Source organism: Mustela nigripes, chromosome 1 (genome assembly GCF_022355385.1).
Source record: "Mustela nigripes isolate SB6536 chromosome 1, MUSNIG.SB6536, whole genome shotgun sequence".
In the NCBI taxonomy this organism is placed as follows: Eukaryota; Metazoa; Chordata; class Mammalia; order Carnivora; family Mustelidae; genus Mustela; species Mustela nigripes.
In genome coordinates, this window is record NC_081557.1 from 92,509,352 (window position 1) to 92,515,533 (window position 6,182).

General features: G+C 37.5%; 1 non-coding gene and 1 pseudogene across 1 annotated transcript; both read right to left on the bottom strand.

Moving 5' to 3' along the window:
• Positions 1-3,186: 3,186 nt before the first annotated feature.
• LOC132008687 (small nucleolar RNA U3) lies at positions 3,187-3,333 on the bottom strand (annotated as a pseudogene).
• Positions 3,334-5,103: 1,770 nt separating this feature from the next.
• LOC132009367 (U6 spliceosomal RNA) lies at positions 5,104-5,210 on the bottom strand. The gene has a single exon (XR_009401883.1). It is a non-coding gene; the product is annotated as a U6 spliceosomal RNA (small nuclear RNA).
• Between the last annotated feature and the right edge of the window lie 972 nt (positions 5,211-6,182).

Below are 6,182 nucleotides of genomic sequence, written 5' to 3' on the forward strand. Positions count from 1 at the left end.
ATCAATGAATTCCAAATAAGATGAACTCAGAGAGACCCCCACGGAGATACATTATAAGCAAACTTCCAAAAAACAAAGAATCTGAAAAGCAACAAGAAAGAAGCAAATTTCTACATACAACAGATCCTTAATAAAATTATCAGCAGATTTCTCACCAGAAATTTTGGAGGCCAGAGGCAGAGGGCTGATATGTTCAAAGTGCTAAAGGAAAAACACCTGTTAACCAAGAATCCTGTATCTGATAAAACTATCCTTCAAAATTAAGGGAGAAATTAAGACATTATAGATTAACAAAAATTGAGGGACTGCATGACTTCCAAATTTCTGCAATACAAGAAATGCTGAAGGGAGTCTTGCAAGGTGAAATGAGAGGACAGTAGACAGTAACTGAAAGCCATAAAAAGAAATGAAAATCTCAATAGATATACATATATTGGCAGTTATAAAAGCTAGTATTATTGTAACAATGGCTTGTAAGTGAACCTTTTGTTTTCTCCCTGACTTAAGAGACTAATGTATTTTAAAGAATCATGAGTTCGTATTTTGGGGCACACAAGATATGAAGATGATGCAAAGGAGAGAGTTTTTGTTTTGTTGAAGTTATGCTCATATAAATTCAAATTAGAGTGTTATAACTTTAGGATGTTACATGTAATCCCTAGAATACCCACAAAGAAAATAGCTATAGGGACGCCTGGGTGGCTCAGTTGGTTAAGCAGCTGCCTTCGGCTCAGGTCATGATCCCAGCGTCCTGGGATCGAGTCCCACATTGGGCTCCTTGCTCCGCAGGGAGCCTGCTTCTCTCTCTGACTCTGCCTTCCACTCTGTCTGCCTGTGCTCGCTCTCACTCTCTCTCTCTCTTACAAATAAATAAATAAAATCTTAAAAAAAAAGAAAATAGCTATAGAATATACACAAAAGGAAATAAGAAAGGAACTTAAAGATTTCATTACAAAAAATCAACCAAACACAAAAGAAGACAGTAGTGCAGGGAATGAAGGACCAAAAAAAAAAAAAAAAAAAAAAAGCTATAAAGCATATAGAAAACAAGTAACAAAGCAACAGAAGAAAGTCTTTCCATATTAATAATCACTTTAACTATGAGTTGATTAAACTTTCCAACCTAAAGACAGAGACTTTTGCAGAATGGATAAAAACACATGATCCAATCATATGCTTTCTGTCTATAAGAGACTCATTTTACATCTGAAGACACAGATAGCTTAAAAATGAAAGGATGGAAAATGATGTTCTATGCAAATAATAACCAAAAGAGAGCAGGAGTAGCTACACTATTTTCAGACAAAATGGACTTTAAATCTAAGGAGAGTACAAGAGACAAGGACATTGTATATTAACAAAAATTTTAAAACAGGAAGAAAATACAATTATAAACATTTACTCACCTAATGACAGACCATCGACATATATGAAGAAAACCGACAGAACTGAAGTGTGAAACAGACAGTTACACAAGAAGAATTGGAGACTTAATACCCTACTCACAATAACAGATACAACAGCCAGACAGGGGGCGTCTGGGTGGTTCAGTAGGTTAAAGCGTCTGCCTTCAGCTCAGGTCATGATCTCAGGGTCCTGGAATCGAGCTCCGTGTTGGGCTCTCTGCTCGGCGGGGAACCTGCTTCCTCCTCTCTCTCTCTGCCTGCCTCTCTGCCTACTTGTAATCTCTGTCTGTCAAATAAATAAATAAAAATCTTAAAAAAGAAGAAGAAGAAGAAGAATCAGACAGAAGGTAACTAAGGAAATAGAGGGCTTAACAAAATGAACCCCTATCTTTAACCGACAAATACAGTGTATTCTACCCGATGACAGTATATACATTCTTCTCAAGTGCACATGGGACATTTTCCAGGATATGTGATATGTTAGACCACAAATTAAGCCTAAAAAGATTTTAAAAGACAGATATTATACAGAGTATCTTCTCTGACCACAATGAGATGAAGTTAGAATCAATAACAGGTGAAAAACTGGAAATTTTATGAAATTGTGGAAATTAAATAAAGTTTTAAACATCCAGTGAATCAAAGAATAAATCACAAGGGAAACTAGAAAATACTTAGAGATGAATGCATAAAAAAGCAACGCACCCAAACTTGTAGGATACAGCAAAAAGAATGCTAAGGGGGAAATTTATAGCTATAAATGCTTACATTAAAAAAAAAAAAAGAAATATCTCAAATCAGCAACCTAACTTTACAACTTAAGGAGCTAGCAAAAGAACAAACTAAATCCACAGTGCAGAAGGAAGGAAATAATAAAGATCAGAGCAGAAATAAATGAAAGAGAAGAGAAAAACAATAGAAAAAAAATCAATGAATCCAAAAGTTGGTTCTTTGAAAAAGTCAACATAACTGGCAAACTTTTAGCTAGGTGGACTGAGAAAAAAGAGATTCAAATTCTTAAAATTAGAAATGAAAGTGGGAATTACCAGAGAGTGCTATCAACAGTTGCGTACCAACATGGATAGCCTAGATGAAATGGAAAAAAGTCCTAGGAGGACAAAGCCTACCAAGACTGACTCAAAATGTATCAGACCCAAGTGTAAGACCTAAAACAATAAAACTGGTCGAAGGAAATATAGGAGAAATTTTCATGACTCTGGATTTGGCAATAATGTCTTGAATGTGACAGGAGACAAAAGAAAAAATAGAAAATTGGAAGTAATGAAAATTAGAAATTTGTGCACCAGAAGACACCATCAACAGAGTAAAAAGGCAGCCCACAGAATGGGAGAAAAATTTTGCCAATCATATATCTGATAAAGGATTACTATCTAGATTTTCTAGAAAATTCCTAAACCTCAACAACAATGAAGAACCTGCTTCAAAATTAGGTAAAGGAGTAGAATGGACATTTCTTCAGGGAAGATACATAAATAACTAATAAGCCCTTGAAAAGATGCTCAGTTGCACTAACCATCAAAGGCAATTCGTATCAATACTACAATGAGACACCACCCCACACCCATTAGGATGACTACTATAAAAAATAAAAAAGAGAAACAAAAAGAAAAAGAAAACAACATATTGACAAGGATGCAGAGAAATTGGGACTCTTGTGCACTGCTGGTGGGAATGTGAAACTATATAGCCATTGACTGCAGAAGAGTATAGCAGTGTCTCAAAAAATAAAAAATAGGTTTACCATATGATCTGCAATTCCACCTCTGGATATACACTCAGAAGAATTGAAAGCAGGGTCTGGAAGAGACTTCTTTTCCTGCCTCCTCCTCAAGGTTTTGGGTACTCTACACATTCAGAGAAACTTGTCTAGTAACAAACTATAGAAATGACTTGAAATTATGGTCTTTGGAAGGGATGTTTTGTGTACCTGTGTTCATAGCAGCATTGCTTACAATAGTTAAAACATAGAAGCAACTCATATGTCCTTCAGCAGATGAATGGGTTTCTGAAATGTGACATATACACACATGGAATATTATTCAGCTTTAAAAAGAAAATGGAATAACTTCTTGGTTTTTTGGCTAAGATCAAGTGCAACAAAAAAAAATTGAGAAGTGCCTGGGTGGCTCAGTGAGTTAAAGCCTCTACCTTTGGCTCAGGTCATGATCCCAGGTTCCCAGGTTCCCAGGGATCGAGCCCCATATCGGGCTCTCTGTTCAGCAGGGAGCCTGCTTCTTCCCTCTCTCTTTGCCTGCCTCTCTGCCTGCTTGTGATCTCTGTCTGTCGGATAAATAAATAAAGCCTTCAAAATATTTTTTGAAAAAACAAAAAAAAAAGATGTAATCCCATTTGCTCACCCAGTAAAATACACTGACCATCCACCTTCTGCCAGGCACTGGGAATTAGAATGAGCAACTCAGACATCATCCCAGTTTCTCACGAGGTTTCCAATCTAGAGGGTGTTACAGGCTGGTATGATAGAGCGGGCTTAGTGTCAAGTTCAGGTAGTCAAAGGAGAAGCCCTTGATCCAGTTTAAGTGTCAGGAAATTCTTCCTGGAACTAGTGAGTGGCAGTGAGCTGAGGCAGGACAACAAGTAAGAGTTGGTTATACCAAGGATTTGGATTGGAGAAGAGGGAAGGTGTTCCAGGAGGAGCACGGAGGGATGGAATGTAGTTGGACTCAGCTGTATAAAGATACCCTTACTTTAATTTGCTTAAAACATGTGTTGGTCAAATCTTAAAGTTGGCCTTGAGCTCTACCATATAGATTTTGTGTCTCAAACTATTCCCCTAACCCAAAGTAGTAATGATTTTTTCCTCTGTGTTCTTCTAGAATATTACAGATTTAGTTCTATATTTAGGTTTATGATTCATTTCAAATTAACTTTTTTTTTCTTGAAGATTTTATTTATTTGAGAGAGAGAGAGAGAGAGAGCATGAGCAGGGGAAGGAGCAGAGGGAGAGGGACAAGCAGACTCCCCGCTGAGCAGGGATCCAGACGCCGGGCTCGATCCCAGCACCCTGAGATCATGACCTGAGCCAAAGGCAGAGGCTTGACCCACTGAGCCGCCCAGGTGTCCCAGATTCACTTCTTTATATGGCGTAAGATATACGTTGAGGTCCGTCCTTCCTTCCTTTGTTTGCTCTTGCATTTTTTCCCTCCTTCCTCCCTCTTGCCCTTTCCCCCCATCTTCCCACCTTAGTCTCCAACTGTCCAGCATAATTCATTGAAAAAACTTACGTTTTCCCACTGAATTGCCGCGGTACCTTTTTCAGAATCAGTTGCCCGTATGTTGGGTGTTATCTCTGACTCTTCTGTTCCACTGATCTAGGTATCTTTCCTTACCCCAATACCACACTGACAACGATCGATTACCGTAACTTTGTAGTAGGTCTTGAAATCAAGTAGTGTAAGTACCCCCAACTTTCCCCTCCCCTCCATTCCAGATTTTCTGCATTTCCTTTAGAATTAGATAAGTGGTTTCTTAAAAGATCCTACTGGCCTTTTGATTAGGTATGCACTGAGAATCTAGAGATCATTTCGGGGATAATTAACATCTTAGCAGTATTGAATATTCTGATCCTTGCATCTTTCTATTTATTTGGGCTCACATGAATTCTCTCAGCAATGTTACAGTTTTCAGCGTGTTAAGTCTTATACACATAATTTTTTTTTTTAAATATGGAAGCTTCATGAATTTGTGTGTTATCCTTGTGCAGGGGCCTTGCTAATCTTCTCTGTATCATTCCAAGTTTAGTATATGTGCTGCCAAAGCGAGCTCTAGGTCTTATACATATTTTGTTAAATTTATCCCTGAGGATTGTTTTTTTAAAAAAGTATTTTATTTATTTATTTGACAGAAAGAGAGAGATCACAAGTAGGCAGAGAGGCAGGCAGAGAGAGGAAGGGAAGCAGGCTCCCTGTTGAGCAGAGAGCCCTATGCGGGGCTCCATCCCAGGACCCCGAGATCATGACTTGAGCTGAAGGGAGAGACTTTAACCCACTGAGCCACCCAGACGCCCCTCTGAGGATCATTTTTTATACTATTTTTCACTTTCATTTTCCAGTTGTTTGTTGCTAATATGTAGAAATACAATTATTCAAAAAATACATTGGCCTTCTATCATGTCTTTGTTAACCTCATTTGTTAGTTCTAGTAGATTCTTTTGAATTTTTCTACAGAGATCATCTTGTTGATAAAGACAGTTTTATCATTTATTTCAAATCTGAGTGCCTTTATTCCTTTTTGTTGTCTTACTGCTCTGGCTAGGACTGCCTGTGTAATGTTGAGTAGAAGTGCTGAGAGTTGACATCCTTACTGTGTTCCTGACTTTAAGAGGAAATCATTCAGTCTTTTACCACTAAGTATGATGTTAGGTGCATGGGTTTAAGGTGCCCTTCTTTGGATTAAGGAAGTTTTCTTGTATTTCTAATGCATGGAGGGTTTATAAAAATTACAAATAGATGTTAAATTTTGTTACGATGATCATACATTGCTTTTTTTTTAGTTTCTTAATATGGTGAATTACATTGATCTATTAGTTTCTGTTTCATCTATTTTGAGGTTCTGTTAATCGGTGCACACATATTTAGGATTGTTAGTTCTCTGGGTAATTCAGCTCTGTATCATTATGAAATGTCTCTCTTTATTCTGATAATATCCCTTGTTCTGGAAACTACTTTGGTATTAATAGAGCCGTCTTCAGCTTTCTTTTGAATAACGTTTACATGGTATACCTATTTCCATCTGTTT